Source organism: Anomalospiza imberbis, chromosome 3, assembly GCF_031753505.1.
Source record: "Anomalospiza imberbis isolate Cuckoo-Finch-1a 21T00152 chromosome 3, ASM3175350v1, whole genome shotgun sequence".
Taxonomy (NCBI): domain Eukaryota; kingdom Metazoa; phylum Chordata; class Aves; order Passeriformes; family Viduidae; genus Anomalospiza; species Anomalospiza imberbis.
Window position 1 is genome coordinate 106,154,457 of NC_089683.1, and position 19,525 is coordinate 106,173,981.

Genomic DNA, 19,525 nt, shown 5'->3' on the forward strand with positions numbered 1-19,525 from the left:
AGTCCTTGCTGCAAGGAGCCAGCACCTGCAGTGAGCTCCACCTCTCCCTCCCTTTGTCGGGGGGACCGAGGTGAGAGGGGAATTCAGCAGCGCCCACAGTGCATGCTAAACGAGATCAGGCAGTGGCCACTGTTTGCTGAGCTGCAGTGTATGGCATCACTGGGAATTGCTGCATTGCTGAGTGCAGTCAATCCACTTACCAGCACTGCACTGCTCCTGAAGGATCCCAGCCAGCTGCTCCTGTCTGCCGTGGTGCATGGAAATGAAAAGTGCAATCCAGCCTCTGGTTCCAATGAAAATTCTCTCTAATCTGGAATAGCTCTACCCTGCGAGGTGCCTTTAATATGGTAGTAGGGCTGTTATGTCAGGATGAATACTTTTTTATTTGTAAAAAAAGAACTTTTTTCCTGCCATAAAAAAGTTTAGTGCAGAGAGTTAACTGAGGTAATGTTTTTAGAAGCTGAAAGTATCAGGAACTCAAATAAAAGGCAACAATGATTGCTTTTTTTTTTTTTTAGACTTTTCTTTCTTCTCTTTAAAGTTCCTGAGAGTTAATTTCCTGGTGTCATTGTCATAACCCCACATCTGAGTAATTGATTTGTATTTGTGTCAATCCCATGTATGCTTCTGTAAGTATTGCATGCAATTCAGACTACATGAACAGCTAAACTAAAGCTGGTTCTGAGCAAATCAAGCTGCAAACTGTGTGTATAGGCAGGAGTAAAACACTTTGCAAGAGCTCCACTGTGCCATCAGGTGTTCTCTGCTGGATGCAGTGTATTTCTTGGATCATTTATACAAAAAGGCCACTTCGATTTTTATTTCTGTATCAGATGCATCATGAGACCAGTGCTGATATCGTGACTGTGTCGGTTTCCTTGATTTTAAGTAAATTTTCTAGGCCCCTCTGTCTGCTCATTCCTGGTTGTGCTGATGTCTCTGATGTGAATAAAAATGCTACTGAACAGGTAACCTTAGTGTCATTCAGCACTATGGCCCTTCACATTAAACTCTAGCTTTTGGCTTAATAACTCAATAGCCTCTGAACTAACACCACTCTTTAGCCAATCAGGATTTTAAACCAGCCTATTTCTGTTAAGAAGCCAGTGGTTTTTGGAAGTGCCTCTTTGCAAGATGATACAGGAGTTACTTTATGGTTATGATTGAGTTATGGTTATTTTTAGGGTTAGAATTCATGCAGAGAGAACAAGGAAGGGGCTAAAGCATGGTGGAGTGGGGCTGTGAAGGGATCCCCAAGGGAGGTGTGGGCTGCCAAGGGACCTGGGTTGTCAGAAACTTTGGGGTCAGTGTGCTATAGCCGGGGATGAAGACCCAAAAGGATGCACTGCTTGTCTCTCACTCCTTCATTATCACAGTTGCTTTTGGGGCCAGTTGCATCCCTTTCCTGGAGCATAATTTCCAGCTCCAAGGGAACCATTAGCCATTTTCCTTAGAATATACTTTGAAATGTATCACCTATTCATTACGGTCCTATTTTAAATAAAATAGGAAATGAATTATTTTGATATCACAAACTATAATGATTCCTCTCTCCATGAGAATTCATTAGGCTTTATTTAATCAACTACCTGATGCACACTGTGGTCTTTGCAAATAGAAGCTGCAGTTGTGTCACAGGAAAAATAGACTCCATGGACATGAGGAAAAAACCACCCTGGACAGCAGTCTAGTCTGCAAAATCAAAAATCAGATACCCATAGTTTAGGTAAATTGAAGCTGAAAGAAAACCAAATCACTTTGCAGTGCCAGGATGAATGAGAAGCCAATCTGAACATCAAATTGACCTTGCTCTAGGGGAGAATAATTTGGTATGATATATATGCTGTCTCTCAATGTGTTGCTTACAGACAAACTAAGTGGTTTTCCTGGGAAAAGAAGAAAAGGAGGTGAACATAAAGTCATGAGGAATTAAGGGTCTTACTCTCAAGTCAACCCTGAGATAATTTTGGAACTAATACACTTTTAAGGGAAAGCAGCACTGCTTTAAGGGAAAGGTGCAAGATTTTTCTTGGTAGGAATGTTCATTTATGCATAACTTCTACAGCTATTGATGCAAGTTTTAGCACAGCAGCTCGAGGACAGCATTAATGAACACAGGACAAGTAGGAATGAGTGTATGAGATATGGAGAAAAAGCATGCTGTAGAGGGACTGAGGGAGTGGGTATTGAGTAGCATATCCTGGCCTCAGTGAAGGTACTGGAAACTTTGTTATGAATGTCCAAAAAAGTAGTGATTTTTTTAAATCGTGATTCTGTTACAGAGCTTCTGTTGCCAAGCAGCCCTCATGAAATGTTTAAAGTGCCTTGGAGTGTTACTAAACCCACCACCCTGAGAGCAATAAAGAGGAGTGGTTTCATTCCTGAAGCCTCACTGTCAGGTCTCATTAAGGAACTAAGTGTTCTCTTTTCTCCTAATTACCCTGTGCAGACATCCCTGGTGCTGTTCAGCTTCATTTTATGGCCCCTGCAAGTAAAATGCAGCTCCATAAAAAGCCAGCCCAAGATGTGCAGGGTAAGAAGGCACAGACCTACTGGGTGGGTGCAGAGCATAAATACCAGGACTAAATGACAGGGTGGGTTGGCAGGAGCAAGAGTGGGAAGATTGTTCCTGTTTGTTACCTCTGGGTCTTGGGGGAGTTTTGCCACCAAATTCCATTAAAATGAGAGTTTCAGCCTTTAAAAGCATCATTCAGGGGCTTGTTTTGTTAAATAAGCTAGCAAAGATTGTATATTAGTCTCTGACAAGGCTACATTTGGGTGAAAACCATGCTGAATTATTTATTTTGTCATTAATGTCACACAAACCACAGTAAAGAGAATTATATGGGCTGCAAAAGCGAGCAGCTCTAATTCAGGTTCAAACAAATAGAATTGTTATTCTTCAATACCATTGGCAGGCTGCAGCTGCCTAATGCATCCAGGAGAGGATGAGAAGTGAATGGTAAATCAATGGAAAGGTTCACACCTGACTGACAGCCTTTAAATAATGTAAAGCGTCCCATGGCAAACAGCAGAGTTATACAATACATTAGCATTTAAGACCAGTGGAAAGACATGCAAGGAAATGTTTGGGAAGTTTTGGTCTTGTAGCTGCAAAGTTTAAAGAGCTGGAGAGGAGAGTACATGGAAATTGTGTGAAAAGCTCAGAGTGTGCTTTTACAATGAGAAAACAAAGAAATTTTAATTTGGCCAGACTGACTTTGGTTGGCATTGGCATTTGGTAAGGCCAGAAAGGGTGTTGTGCTGTGCAGGGCAGAGGACTCCAGGCAATGGTGCTCCCCTGGAAAAGTTGGGGCAAGGAGGTGAACCCAAGGCCACTTTGGGAGTGCAGGTTCAGCCCCTGCTTGTGCCACACGCGACGTCTCTAAGCCATGCCATATTAGTTTCCACAATTCTGATGCTCTGCCCACCTCTTGCCACCTGTGGAAAGACCATTCAAGGCATCCTGGAGGTTTTCAGCTGTGTTCTGTCTTTCACAAAACAGCTTCTGAACAAACATCATAAGGAGTAGGATGAACACAATTGAAGTATCTAGCAGATACTGAGGTCTGCTTCTGGTTCTGGGAGTCTGTGCAATGTGCATTCCCTGGTTCTGGGAATCATTGCAATGTGCATTACTGCAAATCCAGTCTGGACATGTGTACATGCCAGCTTGCACATGAATGTGCTCTCTCTCTCTCTCTCTGAACTATGAAAGGTCTGAACTTTGCATTCCTGACCCTAGAAATGTGTCATAAGGGGACCTTTGATTTGTGGCTGTTTGGTGTGCTGAGGAAAGGGGAAGAGGATAAATGTCTGTGATCAGACAGATGGACATACCTTCATTTTATGATGAGTTTATGGCCATAAACTAAGCCACAAGAAGTTTCACTCAACATGAAGGAGAGCTTCTTTATGTTGAGGGTGGCAGAGCACTGGGAAAGCTGCCAAGAAAGGTCATGGAGTCTCCCTCTCTGGAGACATCCCAAACTCACCTGGATGTGTTCCTGTGTCACCTGCTCCAGGTGATCCTGACTTGGCAGGAGGTTGGACTGGATGATCTCCGGAGGTCCCTCCCAAACCTAATGATTCTGTAATTCTGTGTTTTCCCACTACACATTAAGATGGGAGAGAGTGAGGCTTGGCAGGGCTGGTGTTTGATTTGTGATTCAGCAGCAGTCTTTTGGTGGGACATTAGGTGTACAGTGATTTACATAAGCTATGCAGCTTTCTGCTTTGTCATCTATAAAACTGGGAGAAGTAGCCTGAAAATTATGTAGTGATGAGAAATGCCTTAGCAGCTCTGTGGTGCTGAGGAACAACTGTAATGAGGTAACAAGACTGTAAAACTTTGGTTTATTAAATTCTTTCCAATGTTAATAGTTAAAGTTTATGGGAACAGTATCAGAAACACATTTAGGTTTTTAAGAAGCTGAGGCATCATTTATTCTGCAGTGAGAAATGACAGCCACTAGAAAGACAAAAATTAACTTTTTGTGTAACTATAGTGAGGATAAACCTGTTAATAAATGAAGGTTGAGAGTTAGTTTTAACATGTCTGGTAGTCTACAGCAGACTGGGAGGTTTATATGGAAGATTTCATGGAATAAACTATGTATTGTAATGCTTGGATGCAGCCTTTAAACAGGCACAGCCATCAGAAGAAGCTTCTGATAACCAGGAATGGGCTAATGAAATTAATTGCAAACATTTTCTCAGCAATAGAAAAAAATTAAAGTATATAAAAAGTATATAAAATATTTTTAATTTAATGATGGGGAAAATTCTGCTTAGTTTTGTTTATGAATACTAGTTAAAAAAAAAAAAACCCTAATCTGGTAACACCATTTGCTTCAGTGTCCCCTTTGACCTTCTGATGGAGCTATGAAAAGTCTCTCTTCTCTTCCTGGGATTTCTCCTCTTTCATCTACCACCCTTTGCCTGGCTGGCTGCTCTGAAGTTCTTCTGTTGTTGTTGAGTAAGAAACGGCACAGACTCACCAGAAGGCTGGTTTTCACAGCAGCAGCTGTACTGCAAAAATCTCTCTTTTTATAGACTGTTCCGATACAGATAGACCAGATTGGTCAATTAATCAATACATTTCACCTAATTGGCTAATTAACAAAAACACCTTTCTTATAAAAAATCTTTGAGAAAACCAGGAAAACAGAGAGTAGGAAAACACCACCTGCGGGTTGTTTATAATAACAAGTTCTCATCATTTCTCTACAACTCCCTAAAGTCTCACAAGTCGGCCCTGAGAAAACTTTATCTGGTTTTCTTGCTCTCTGACCAGGCTGTCACATCCACATTCTCCCTTGGTTTTGGTGCCTCCAGGCTATGGGGTAAGAGTTAAGCACAACACAGCAGTGGACACCTGATCCCCTCTTTGACCAAGAGAAGCAGCAGGATCTTTTCTCAGCCACTTGGCTGGAAATTCGTAGCTTCCTTTAGCTATGAATTCAATAGAACACTAGCAGTTGCCTTTCTTTGTCTTTACTTGGCTAGGCATTGTTGCTATTTATTCTCCTACTAATTCCTGTCTCACTGCATGTATGTGTGTCATATATCATGTGCGACACAGCACTATTGGTTACTTGGATCTGTTCTTTTTCCACCCTAAGCCATGGACAGTGATACTGAGCAGCATAGGCCCAATGTGCAGCCCTCGGGGACCTGTCAGAAATAGTCTCTTGGATGAGGATTTCATCAGTGACCATTTAGTTATTTTGGCTGTGAAATGTAGCACACTGACTTTATTTTGCCCTGTGAACCCACAGGCAGAGCATTTGCATGACATACAGTTACTCAGGTGAGAAAAGGTGTCATGAAGAAAAACCCTCTCAAATAATGAGCAGAAAACAGATTCTACCCAATGTTCTCATAGATGCCATGCTGTTATGAGTCACCTATTTCAATATTCAGAAAGGGCATCTAACAGGTTGACTGGAAAGCTGAGTGTCTTGAAAATTCTGGAGTGGCTTTATTGCAGTGGGGTAAAAAGATTATTTGGTCAAAGACCTTTTTAAAAGTGCAAGGTACATGTATGGGTGTGGTAAGTTCCAGTGACACAGTGTGAGCTGCAGCTGTGGTGGTGTGAAGAGAATGATTACAGTCCAGGTTAAGGCAGTCAGGATAATGTCACTGAAGTCACTCCAGTGGGTTTGTATTTCACAGAATCATAGAATGGCCTGAGTTGGAAGGGACATTAAAGCTCATCTGGTTCCAATCTCCCAAAGGTGGGCAGGGACACCTTCCCCTATACCAGGTTGTCAGAGCCTCATCCAACCCGGCCTTGAACACTTCCAGGGATCCAGGGGCATCTAACTTCTCTGGGCAACCTGTTGCCAGTGCCTAAACACTCTCATAGGGAAGAACTCATTCCTAATATCCAATATAAACCTAATTTCTCTCAGTTTGAGGCCGTTCCCCCTTGTCCTGTCACTCCAGGCCCTTTTGAATAGTCCTTTTCCATCTTTCTTGTTGGCTCCCTTCAGGTACTGAAGGCCAGAGTTAAGTCACCCCTAAGCCTTTTTTTCTCCAAGCTGAACAATCCCAAATCTCTCAGCCTTTCTTCAGTGAGAGATGTTCCATCCCTCTGATCAACTTGGAGGCCTCCTCTGGCCTCACATCAACAGTTCCATGTCCTTCCTGAGCTGGACCTGGGCTGGACACAGCACTGCAGGTGGGGTCTCAGCAGAGGGGCAGAATCCTCTCTCTTGACCTGCACTCCAGTGTGAGTGAAATTAAAATTTGCATTTTAATCTATAAAGAGTAGCTCCTGGAAAAAGTATTAAATTTGAATGTGCTGCAGTCACAGATCTCCATTAACTGCAGAAATGGAGTTTGGCTGCATTTCACTGGGTAAAGCTACTTCAGGTTTTCACCTTGCTCTAACATTGCTAGTCGTCTGAGGAATTACTTGGTGTTTACACAGCACTTTCCTTTCCTGGCTGATAGAACAGCTTGTTTGCCACAGCAACCCCAGTGGTGACTGCTGCTCAGGCACAAGAGATGTTCACATGAATTTTGGAAATTATTGGTGTTTTAAAGCAAAAGGGATCTGATATAGTAATGAGATGCTAAGCCAAGAAAGTAAGGTGTGCTACAAGTTCATTAACCAAGATTCCTGTGCAATCATTTTCAGTAATGCTCTTGTTTCTTCTGTTGGTTTTGCTTTCCTATGTTTATGCATGCACTTAGGGGAAAAAAAACCCTTGAGAAATAAAATAATACAGCTGCAGGTTCTGAATTATATTTTTAGCCTAGTGTTTGACAAAGACATTGGTAGCACTGCAAAAAACAACCAAAGGTGAGAGTGGATCCATTTTTCCTTCAAGGGAGGCTGCTCCAGACATGAAGGCTCCTGGATGCTTGTCTGGGCTCATGCTGCTGTGCCACTCATTTTCCTTATGGGAAGAGTAACATTTTGCGACCAAGACAAAGCTTCATAAGAGCAGCAACAGCCAAATTACAAATTACTCTCCTTTCTGCCTAGTCCTTTAAAGGAAAATCTTTCAGATCTGACTCCCAGGGGGCTGAAATCAGTGTGGGTGTTAAGCAACATGGCTTGGCTATTTGGGTAAAATGGCCTAGTTTTGATTAGGTAGGGAATCAGAGGATAAAAGGGATTTAGTTTTCTCAGAACTGGGCAGAGAATAGCAATGTAAAAACCTGGATCACATAGTTGAAGCCAATATCTTCCCCTTGAGGCTTTCTTTTGTTTCCTTTGTAGCGCATCAGCTTAAAAGAGACCTAAACTCCTATTTCTGAAGGTTGCCGAGTGGGAGGGCAAAAATAAAAAGGGTGTTTGGAGTTCACAAATGCAGCCTCCTAGGAAATTGTGGAATCAACCTGTCATCCTTGGAGTCATGGCTGATAATTCTTATATGACTCTTGGTCTTTATCTAAATTATCTGCTGGCACATCTTCAATTTAATGATGCCACATGACACTTGGTACAATTCAGTCTCTTTCACATGTTCCCACTCTCCTGGTACTTCGGAAGGCAGCATGGACAGGAGGGAAAAAAAAGCTTTTTTCTACATTTTTCCCTGGATGTGTTAATCCTCTCCAGCCTGCTGAGCAGCTCAGGCTGTCATCTACCTTTGGGCATTGCTGACCAAGGAGCTGATGCAGACACTTCCACCCACCTGCAGATATCCTGTCCTCTGTGTGTATTCCTAAACTATATTTGGAGTCAAAAGGAGAGAACAGACACATAAATGCTTATTTTAACAACTCTCACTTTAAGGAGCGGCTCCTGCTGAGTGGGCATAAGGATATGTGCTACTTCTTGCTCCAAACAGAGCCTGGAGGCCCTGGGTGGGTGACAGGGTGGGTGGACAGAGCCCCTGGTGACACAGGGAACAGTGAACCTGTCCCAGGTAAGGTAGGGGACCAACAAAGACCTGACCCTGCACCCACAGAGCTGCCCCCAGGCACCAGCTCTGACTCCAGTTTCTGTCCCAAATCTTACCGGATTTGCAGTAACTTGTTTTAGCTTTTCATGTTGCTCTTCTGGATCTTAATTTGCTTTGCAATACATCTTCTGCCAGGTTGTCTAAAATATATTGAAGGAAACAACACTAATGGCCCCCCATATATGACAACAATAGAATAGAAAAAAAACAATTCACTTAAGGGAGAGAAAACGAGGTGGAGGAAGGAGGAGAAGCAAGGAAAGAAGAAAGACTTGGATATTTTGTCAGATGTATTTGGTTGGGATTTTTTTTTCATAGAGCTTTTTGTTTTAATAGTCTTTGGTTAAAAGGAAAAACTGTTTTATTAAGAACACTCCTTCTATTTATTTTCTGTAAAATTAATATTTGCACATAAAAAAAAAAAAGACAGCTTCTACTTTGCATACTAATTTTGACTGCTTATCTCTGCTCCTTTTAATTTTTTAAATGAAATTATACCTGGATCCCTGTAATCCTAAATTCAACATGAAGAAGGAACCTGAATGCTACTGTAGATCTGCCTGCTGATTTCCAAACCATCTTATACAATTTCCAAAATAGCTTATGCAATATATGACCTGGAGAGAAGGCACATTTTGTTTCAGGAAAGAAAAAGGAAAAAAGGGCAAGCTTTTCTCCCTCCCTGTTCCCGGAGAAATGATGGAATTTGGAGGCTCAAAGGCCTGCCACTGGAGCTACAACACTTCAACCCTGGAGGGGCAGAAAGAAGCAAGGAGAAACACCCGTCCAAGGTTAGTGTGAGAAGAGCCTCCCTCCCGTAGGCCTCTGTGGGCACATGTTAATGTTTTAAGTTTCACTGCTTTACTCAGTTGATGTCACCCCTGTTCAGCCCCATTTTACCATGTTTGTATTCCCCAGAATGTTCTCCCCTCTCTCGATCCCCATTGGCTGCAGTTTGTCAGAGTGTTCTGCCCCTGTTATCCCATTGATTCCCCTAGTTTGCTGTCCCTCCCCTGCACCACTTTTCCCTGTTTCCATTGGTCCTCGACCCTCAGAGCCACCCCTTTTTCCTCGTGTGTAGCCCTGTGCCCTCCACCCTGCTGCGTCTTTGTCCCTAGACCCTCTTCGTGCCAATAAATAAATGGTTTTCGGATCTCCAAACAAAGACCCTTCTCTTGCTTCCTTCATCAGCTCTTTTAACAAGCGTGCTCTGGGCCCTGAAAGCACAAGTTGCTCTCTGGGATTTGTTGAAGCGCACCGCTTCAATGGAGCATTCAAAATCTAAAGGCATCAGTAAGAGAAGGTACATAATGAGCAAAATTTAAAAAATCTTATTGTATTTAAGTAACATCCTGGGCTTTGGCGACTGGTTTCACAATGTGTTGAGTGTTGTTGCTTTGGCATGGAATGGTTTCTATTCTGGAATTGCACTTTGCCATGGGGAATGTTGGTACAACAGGAATGGGATTTGTCTCTCCTCTGGGAAAATTTTGCCACAGCTCATGTCATTATTGTAGGGAATTGTAGGGGTGCCCACTCCATTCACGTCCCCGCTGTCGCAGGCACCATTCCAGGATATTCCCGTCACAGGTTGGACATGGCTCCACGTTTGCCAAGGAGTTTGTTTTGTTGTATTTTTCTAATGGGGCCCTGTGTAAGAGGCACCAGGCAACTACTGCCCATCTCCCAGGGTGAGCATTCCCTCCCTGGGGAGAGAAGAGCCACAGCCGGGAGGAGCAGTTGGATGTACATTGCTTGTGACACTGTGCTTGAATCAAAACCTTGAGACCAGAAGTATGAAGCAGTTTCTGTCCATGCTTTCCTTAGGAGAGAATTTTTCCCTTATTGAACTGCCCCACACCTTTGCAGACCTGTTCTGGCCAGCAGGCTACTGCTTTCTCATTAACAAGATACATTTTTAAAGAGCTGCACTACAACGAGCACAAGGAAGCTCTGAAGCCTTAACCAGAGGCCATGAAATTTTGTGTTACATATTTTTTTTTTTTTCAATTACTGTATAGAGAGAAATGCATTAAAACTCAAAGCAACACTGATGGAATGATCCTGGGTGAACAGGCTGAATCAATGGGTAAGCAGTTCCTGTAAGATTAAAAAAGGTGTTAAAATAGTCAAGCTTTGTGCTGCTTTGAAGCTCACAGGCATGACATTTTGGTGGTTTTATTACATTTTTCGTGTGTTTGAGTCAAGTAGACAGTGTCAAATTCTGATAAAACAAATTCCAACATCCTGAAGTCAAATGATGATATAATGCAACATGTACAAACTGTGGGGTTTTTTTTTTTTTTCTTTTTATTCACTCAGGGTATTTTTAAGCTGAGAATTTAACCATGTGTGTCACTGCAATTTAGAAACAAGCTGAGGTAGGTAGGAGTTAACTCAAAATTATTGGGAAAGATGAAGACCACTTATATTTCCAATGATCTGTATATGCTGGACAGCCTCTATGTCCATCTGAAGACATTTTGCTGTAGTATTCTTCATCTTTTCTGCACTTTGATGAAAAAAATCAAATTGTTTTGATACTCCATTTCAGGTGAGAAATTGTCTTTTCAGGTAGTGCGATTTCAGGGTAACTGCCAAATGTAATGTTCTATTATTGTCTTACTTAGGGAAAAATGTTTTTGCCTAAATTAGTTCTGTGATGCATCATCTGTAAGTATTTCAAAACAAAAAGCTCATCTTGAAGTGTTTGGCTTCTGCACTGTAGCTTTCTGAGCTCTCACTACAACAGGATCTGAACCCCTTCCAGCAGCACGTTAAATACCATGAAAAACATCTGCCATGTTTTGTTTGCTTTTGCATCCTCCCCTCTGGGGAAAAGGCAAGTGCAGTGACATGGCCGATTTTGGTCAGGTTTCTCTGTATGAGACTGGTTTGGGTTTTTTAAGCAAGATACATTATTCTGAACTGCAGTGAGAAAAGGCAAGGTGGAATAAATGCACAGAGCTCTTGGAGTGGCAGGCAGAAATATTTGTGAAGTGTGGGTGGGTGGTGCTCACCTTCCTCACACTAAGCTGGGGGAATGGCTGATCATACTGGGATTTTTTGGTATGGGAGAGAAAAGCAGAGCTGAGAGCGAAGGGCAGGTGTGCTCATTGCTGGATTGCAGCAAGTGGAGTGAGAGCTGGTTGGATTCCAGCCTCGAGTCGGGGACTGTCCCTTGGAACACAGGAGCACCTCTGGCCACGGCAGGGGATGAGTAGAAGAGTCACTTCTGGAAACTGCAGTGTCAGAGCTTTGGGCTTGGATTCACACTTATTCACAGGTTGTCCAAAGTGAGATGTTTCTGGTTGAGAGGTGACAAACACGATGCTATTCTGGGACTGCTGGTCCTTGTGCTAGAAGGACTTCAGCTTTGAGAGACCCTGGAAATCCAGCTCTGATGTGCAGTCCTTCTGCTGGCTCAGCTCTCAGGAGCTGGACTTCATCTGTATTGCTAACTGTGGTGATCTCATTATAGAATCTGTGTATCTATTACCAGTGCTGCTGTTCCAAAACAGACTCATTTTGAGTTGGAATTTAACAGCATCAAACAGACCAGATAAAGGCACAAATAGTTAAATTGTTCTTAAAATCCAATTTGCCATAGGACAGAGGAGTTTTGATAATTGATAGTAAACCACTGTTGGGTATTTGCCTTTGCTCTCCATGAGAGGTGGCCAGGCCTCCAATGACTGGAAATGGGAAGCCTGGGAAGCCCTGGCTGTTCTCACCTCCACAAGCCTGTCTGGCGCAGGAGTCAGTGCTCCAGCCCTCAGAGTGTCAGTCAGCCACTGGCTTTGCTGTCCTGTAAAATGGCATAGTGCACAAACTTATCTGGACTCATTCCTAAATCCAAAGCTGCTTTACAGAATAAACTGGATACAAATTACAAACATCCTTTGTCCTTTTCAAAACCTAATGCACAGCCGCTGGTACTCACTAGTCCTGGAATAAATACTCCAGACGTCAGACCAGTATTATCTGAACAGTTCTGCAAAAAAGGCAGTGTACTATGTAAAACAGCTCTTTAGTTCCTAAAACTGGGAGATCCCAGCTTCTTAAATTCTCTGTACAATATCCAAAACAAATATTGTCTCTGGATCATAAGTTTTATTAATATATTGAATTTACTTTTATTTTTATCTCTCAAAAAGCATGCAATGCCTGGCAAGCTGGGGATGATTGGATAAGAGACTGTATCAGCAACATTTTGAGGAAGAATGTAAATGGTTTTGGATAGAGAAATGAGGAAGAGGCTCCCAAGGGCAGGCAACCTTCAAAGATAGGGAGAAGAAGAGAGAGGAGTGAATAAAAGGCTATGCAGGCAAAAGCAAAATCTGAAATCCAACTTAGCATAAGATTAACAAAAATGTCTGCATTTTTATCACCTGGAATGATGGTTGGTAGTTTGCAGCCCTCTTTATAGGGAGCAGGAAAGTTGCCCTGTCTTCCAGCTCATGGATCAGCTATATGTTTCCAGGGATGATTTATGATTTCTAGCTGAAGGGCACATGCTGAGCTTTAACTTACTCCTGTAGAGTGACTCCTGCTGATTCCTAAATGATTTAGTGTCTATTGCGAGCTTCCCAGGCTGCTCTATAAACAATAAATGGTTAAAAGCCAGTGAGGAAGGAAATGGCTGGTTGACTAATAATCCTAGTGAAAATTGGCCCTTGATGAAGTGCAGACTCTGAAAATTGGCCCTTGATGAAGTGCAGACTCTAAGCGATCTGTGATAGGCACCAAGTTTTCTTTCAACCCATGTGCTTTTTATTTCTGCTGGTGTTGGCTACTGCAGAGTCTGATTCTGCAGTCAGGGGCTGTTTGTCACCAACTGATGTATGGACAGAGCCTTCAAAAGGTGGTGGTGTATGTTGTTTCTTTCGTTTCTTTTTTTAATCTTTACTAGTAGAAAAAGAAGCTAAACTTGCAAAATGAAAACAGTGAGAAGAGAATGATGTGTCTGTTGATCATGATTATGCTATGAGAACCACACTGGCATAATGAAGGGAGAATTGCTCACTATGCTGTGGTCTGTTTTCACATGTTTATGACAATTAGGTACAGAAGTGGGCAGATTGTCACCAATTTTAGGGAAAGCCCCTGAGCAGGCACAAAGGAGCTGAAATGCTGGCAGGAAACAGTTCATCCTTTGCAGCCCACCTCTGCATTTCCAGCAGGATTAAATTCACCCATTAGCAGCAAATGCGCAGTGTGGAGATGCATGAGCAGTGCCCAGTCACTGTAATTTTTCATGGAAGCAAAGGAGGGAAGTCACTAAACGCCCAAGAGCCTCAGACCCAATAGGTACGATATCAGCAAGCTTTGTATCAACTTAGCAGCCCTTCTGCATGTGCACAGAGTGTGAAGTCTTTCACCCAAATTTAGATTGTCTTTGCTTTGGTTTAGTGGTCCCAGGCAGATTGGTGGTTCTTCACCACAAAACCTCCAGTTTGCAGTCTGTTGGCAGGATTACTTTGAGGGACAGCACTGGGAAGCCATTCCTCCATGGGATAAAAGGGTTCCAGTTCTTTGATGTGATATTGAAAGGCTGCCACTCAACCAACTTGAAGGCTGGGGACCTCGAGCCTGCAGCTCCCTACACAACCATGGCCTGATTTCTCATGTGTCAGTCCTGGACAGCCTCCCTTCACTCAACTTGAAATGCTTGTTTTCTCCTTAAAAAAACCATTGAGGCTGCCTGTTTTCAGTGATTCATGCATGTACAACCCATGATCAGTCTTATGGATTTGCTCCAGGTTTTGTTGTGATAATTGCCATCCCAGGTGGCTATGAGTTAATTAGCAAGCTGTATGTTTCAGGGTGCACCACAGCCATGTATAAACAAATCATTACTGAATAAAGAATGCACAGATAGGATGTATTTGATGATTTGGCAAAAATACTTTGGTTTGACCAGGATAACTGAAATCCATATGTGGTTCTTTACATTAATTGCCTTCATCTAGATTTGGTTTTTGGAGATTTGGGAATAAGGAGTTATCTAAGGATTAGATATTAGGAAGAGATTCACTGTGAGGATGGTGAAGCACTGAAACAGGTTGCCCAGAGAAGTTGTGAATGCCCTGTCTGTGGAAGTGTTCAAGGCCATGTTGGATGGAGCTCTGAGCAACCTGGTTTAGTGGAAGATGTCCTTGTCCATAGCAGAGGGATGGAATGAGATATTTAGGATCCATTCTAACCCAGGCCATTCTATGATTCCATGATTTTAATTTCATTTTCAGACCAGCCTGTGATTTGTGAGTTTTGATGATCTTCCCTCTTTCCTTGCTCCAAGGAAGCCTGTTTGTGTTTGGACATCTGGGGAAGAAAATACAAAGCCAGCAAGATCTTCTATTGGTAAGGCACCACCGATATCTTCTGGTCTTGAGCAGCAATCCAGTGTCTCCCAAATGTTTTCTCCCTATGTGTCACCCTCAAAGTTTTCCTTAGCACACAGATGGCCCCAGCACAATGAAGGATGGAGGAAGGCAGCCAGAGCTTGGGTGGTGGGGGGACAGATTGAGGGTTTTGTGTCACCACTAAGCAGGAAGCCAAGCATGTGCTCTTCTCTCCTACCACCAAACCTCCAAGTCCCTTCACTCTGGGGTGCCTGTCCCCTACATGGGTATGTCCAGGCCTGAATCTATTGGTTTTCCATTCCTCTGCTCTTTCTGCAATAAGTCACTTTGCCGGTTTGCATCCTTCCCTTGCAGGGCAGTGCTGCTACCAGGGAAAAAGAGTGGGATGGGGGCGGCAGAGAGAATCAGCAGGATGTGGCTCTTAGAGGCAGTTTGGCATCTTACTACCCATGGACACCCCCCTCAGTGGGGTCAGGAGATCCCTGTGGATGGGCAGGTACATTCCACAGTAATTGCATCCATCCCATCCCTGCAGCCAGGTTCCTGTGACTGTAGCCTCACATTTAATTTCCAAAGAACTATTGAGGATTTTCTAGGGTTAAATTCTGTCTTGCTGATGTGTTTGTTGAGACAGTGCCCTACTCAGCCTCAACCTGAAATACAGCTTGGGAGCTTGGGACTGTGAGCCTTCAGCTTGAGTTTGTTCTCTCACTGGAGTCATAGTTTATTTCAGCATAATTTTTCTAAATTCATACCCATCCTCTCAACACACACAGACCTCAGAGAGATTTTCATGCATTTAAATGAAAAAGCCAAAGTTCCCTTTCCTCGTTCACATTATGCAGCATTGCCCTTCTCTGTACCTTGTCCTATTTCAGAGCTGTCATGCAAATAAAACCAACTTAAAAAAAAAAATCATTAAAAAGTGTGCATCCTATCAACCGTTTTTCTCCTGGTGCTGCATGTGCAGGAAGAAATCCCTTCTCCTTCCTGCCTTCCTATTTCATATGTTTCTACTTCTTTCCTAACTGTGATACAGTATCTTTAGGGTTCCCCAGTTGCCCCAGAAACAAACCCTGACTCCCTTTTCCCCAACATGTAGTATTCACTATTCCATGAAGCTACTGTTTCCTGAAGTGTTTTATTGTGGGTTTTTTCCCTAAACTACTCCAGAAGTGGGAATTCTCCTTTTCAGTCCCTGTACTGGGGCACCCCCTTTCCTTTACCTATCTGAGTCTATCTGGATGAAGCAGTCAGTGCATTTTCTACCTCCATCACTGCAGTATCTGACTGAATTTAGCATTATTTCTTTTGATTATGTGAATGTACTGAACAGTCATCCTTCTGCCAGGCATTCTGCATGGATTCCCATGGGATTGCCATGTTGGCCACAGAACAGAGATCCTCTTTGGCAGACACTAAAGATGGAGAAGGCGGATCTGGCTCTGGGGTTCGTGGTGGGTAGTCACTGGAGGCAGAGGGTGTCAGCAGGAAGGATCATTTGTCTTTCCTCTTGGCTCAAAGTGCATGGCTCTTGTTATTGGCTCTCCTGGGCAACAACCATAAAGCCAACTCACACTCTCCCAGAAGGAGAAAACCACCAGAAAATGAAAAAAAAAAAAAAAAAAAAAAAAAAAAACCAAAAACAAAACACCACCAAAACAATCTACCCTAAAAATTATCCCAGGATATATGATGGTGGGGAGATTTAAAGAGTAAAAGGCAGGTTGTCCCTGTGGAACAAGGAGTTTGTTCTTGCTGGAACTCTTTGTGAGGGAATGTGGATGTTGGTGTGGCTGTGGTGGGAATTCTGCACAAATCACAAGTGGAGTGAGCAAGAGACACTGGAGCAGGTATGGAAGAACAACTCAAGGCTTTTGCCTGTAATCCTCTCATGTCTGATATACAGAGACCCCTGATGGCCAAGAGACTGCCTTTTCCAAGATGAAATATGCCCTGGAGGAAGATCTCCGGTTTGTGGTAAAAATAACTATTATTTCAAAGGCCCATGGAAAAGCACCTGCCTGGTAGCAGGAGACTGGCAAGCCACAGATGCAAAAATGGATGTGACAGCTTCTGTGCAGAACAGCCATTGGTGAAGTTAAGCTGCCCCATCTTCCCTTTTTCCTTGTATAACTTTGTATTATCTTGATTTTTAGTGACACATGGAAGGTAAAATGGTCTAAATCCTAATGATTCATGGGATGGGGACTATTTGTCAGCTTCAATAAATCTGTTAGCCTCTTTGACAGTAAGGAGGAAAGAGCTGTTTTGAATTCATGGTATGTTTTTAAAGTTTCTTTCAAAGAGTACTGTTTTTTTCTCTCCTCTCATGTTTCTCAGAAGAAATCAGCCTGCCAAACTGCTCCAGGAAGCTCTTCTGAGATAGAGACAACCATCTCTGTGTACGGTCTGTACTTGTGAAGCAGAGCACAAAGCCCTTTTTCCATTTAATCCATATTAATTATCCCTCTGCAGCTCCTCTCTAGTTTCCACTCATCCCAGGCACCAGAAACTTGTGTGGCTGCATCTCGAACAAACCGGAGCCTTTCACTAACCACCTGGTATGTCAACACTCCAAAAATAAAAATAAATAGAAAGGTTTACTGCTGAAGGATTGAAGCTTTCCACACTTGAAAACTGAATGCCGTGGGACTGTGGACTAAGGCGGATATTTTTAGTGCCATCAATATCTCTTGGACTTGATACCTCCCAAGACAGATGGTTGTTTCCCACAGAACGTTGTCAAATGTTTGCTCAGCCAAGATCAGTTTTGTTCCAAGTTCTTTCCCACCTTCTGGTGAAATACATTTCACTTGCCAGACAAAAAATTACAGAAACAGCATGAAACCTTGCCACCATGGAAGGTTCTCGTCCCCATGGCTCTCCTGTGTCCTTTAGCCATGTGACTGACATCTCTCTCGGTGCTGAGGAAGAATAAAAGATGCACTCATGGTGTGAGCACATCAGGGCTCAGGTCTCACGTCAGAGGCTGATTTCCTATGACACCTGCACATTACTTCTCAGCCTGTCAAAGGGCCTTGCTGCCACGCTTTGCTCTTAGGTCTCCTAGATCCAGAGCTCTTAACCTGCACACCCCAAATTGATCTTGTAAGAAAACTAGGTGCAAGGGGGAAGGAGGGGCAGAATTGGCGCTGAGGAGGGGCACAGAGAGGCTGAGTTTGTGTCCATTGCTCAAAAACTGCAGCTTTCCTTTTAATTACAAACCCATTTGAGTCTGGAGACATGGAAGCCCTTTGTGGTGTCCGGCAGCGTGCATGGCTCTGTGTGCATTTTCAGCTGAAATCAGTGGGGAGCAAAGGGCTTTTCAAAGGGTGATGTGGGATGTATTTATTTTCTTTTCCTGGCTTGTTGCTATTTTTAGCTGAGCCTGACTTGTCACAGTGTAAGACACAGAGCTGGTTCTTTCCAAAGTACAAGTTCCCTTATAATGCCTGATTGTTACAAGTGAGAAATTACAGCAGCCAGTGATAGCAGCAGTTTCTGAAATGTTATGACGATTCCTTCCTGCTACACTTATCTTGTTGTGGCTCTGTATTTGAAAATTGTTAATACATGGTTGTTTTCTAGCAAGGACTTGGCAATCCAGGCTCAGTAGGGCATCTCTCATTTTTATTGCTTCATACACAAAAATAATACTGATTTAGTTTTGTAATTCTAAATCCTTTTGAAAATGCTATGAAATCAAATTCATTCTTCTACATACTGAAAGGTACATTGGATCATCCAGAATATTCTTTCCATGCTGATCCATAATCTTTACTATTAGAGATTCAGAGGCAGGTGAGGCTCTCATTGGAAGGGAAATAAATGCTATGATGCCCAAAAATATTTTTCATCCTTAATTTAGTTGTCAGAGTGATCTATTCACACCCCCCTGACATCTTAAACAACCCCTATATCCTCAGACTGCTTTTGCAGAACAGGATTATAGTTGAAAGAAATGTGCAGGCCTTGGCATTGTTTGGAATTTGACTGGGATTTATTTATATTTCATTCCTGCATTTTCCTTAGGATTACAGACCCTTGATCCTTAACTCATGTAGGAGGCATTTTCAGCCTCCTCCTGACAAATGAGCATCTTCACTGTTACCAAAGTACTGTGGATGCATAACCATGTATTACATACATATATGCCCAACTTATCACTAAATTGTTAACCTGCAGGAATCACTTTCTGCCACCTGGCAAAGTCAAGTGGAAGCCTCGGTGTAAGGCCTTTTCTTATATGGACTTTCTTTTCTTTTCTTTTCTTTTCTTTTCTTTTCTTTCTTTTCTTTTCTTTTCTTTTCTTTTCTTTTCTTTTCTTTTCTTTTCTTTTCTTTTCTTTTCTTCTCTTCTCTTTTCTTTTCTTTTCTTTTTTCTTTTCTTTTCTTTTCTTTTCTTTTCTTTTCTTTTCTTTTCTTTTCTTTTCTTTTCTTTTCTTTTCTTTTCTTTTCTTTTCTTTTCTTTTCTTTTCTTTTCTTTTCTTTTCTTTTCTTTTCTTTTCTTTTCTTTTCTTTTCTTTTCTTTTCTTTTCTTTTCTTTTCTTTTCTTTTCTTTTCTTTTTTATGGCAACCTGTCAATGGAAGCAAGGTTTGCAGTGTCATAGAGACTTCTGGGAGGGTGCAGATGAGAGGATAATCGAAATCGATCATTTGGCCTGCAAGTGGGTTTGGGACAACCCAATCCCTATCCACTTGTACGAAGCCTTCTTGTGCAAAGAGAAATAAGGGG

General features: G+C 42.5%; 1 long non-coding RNA gene across 2 annotated transcripts in view; it reads left to right on the top strand.

Annotated features, from left to right (window-relative positions):
- Positions 1-19,315, top strand: part of LOC137471750 (uncharacterized) — a 34,756-nt gene extending 15,441 nt beyond the window's left edge. Inside the window, exons 1-3 of one of the 2 annotated variants that reach the window (XR_010997816.1) lie at positions 9,568-9,726; positions 14,672-14,786; positions 16,793-19,315. This is a non-coding gene — a long non-coding RNA (uncharacterized lncRNA). Of the gene's footprint in view, positions 1-9,567; positions 9,727-14,671; positions 14,787-16,792 lie in introns of those variants that run through there. The other variant, XR_010997815.1, reaches the window with a different exon arrangement.
- Positions 19,316-19,525: the final 210 nt, after the last annotated feature.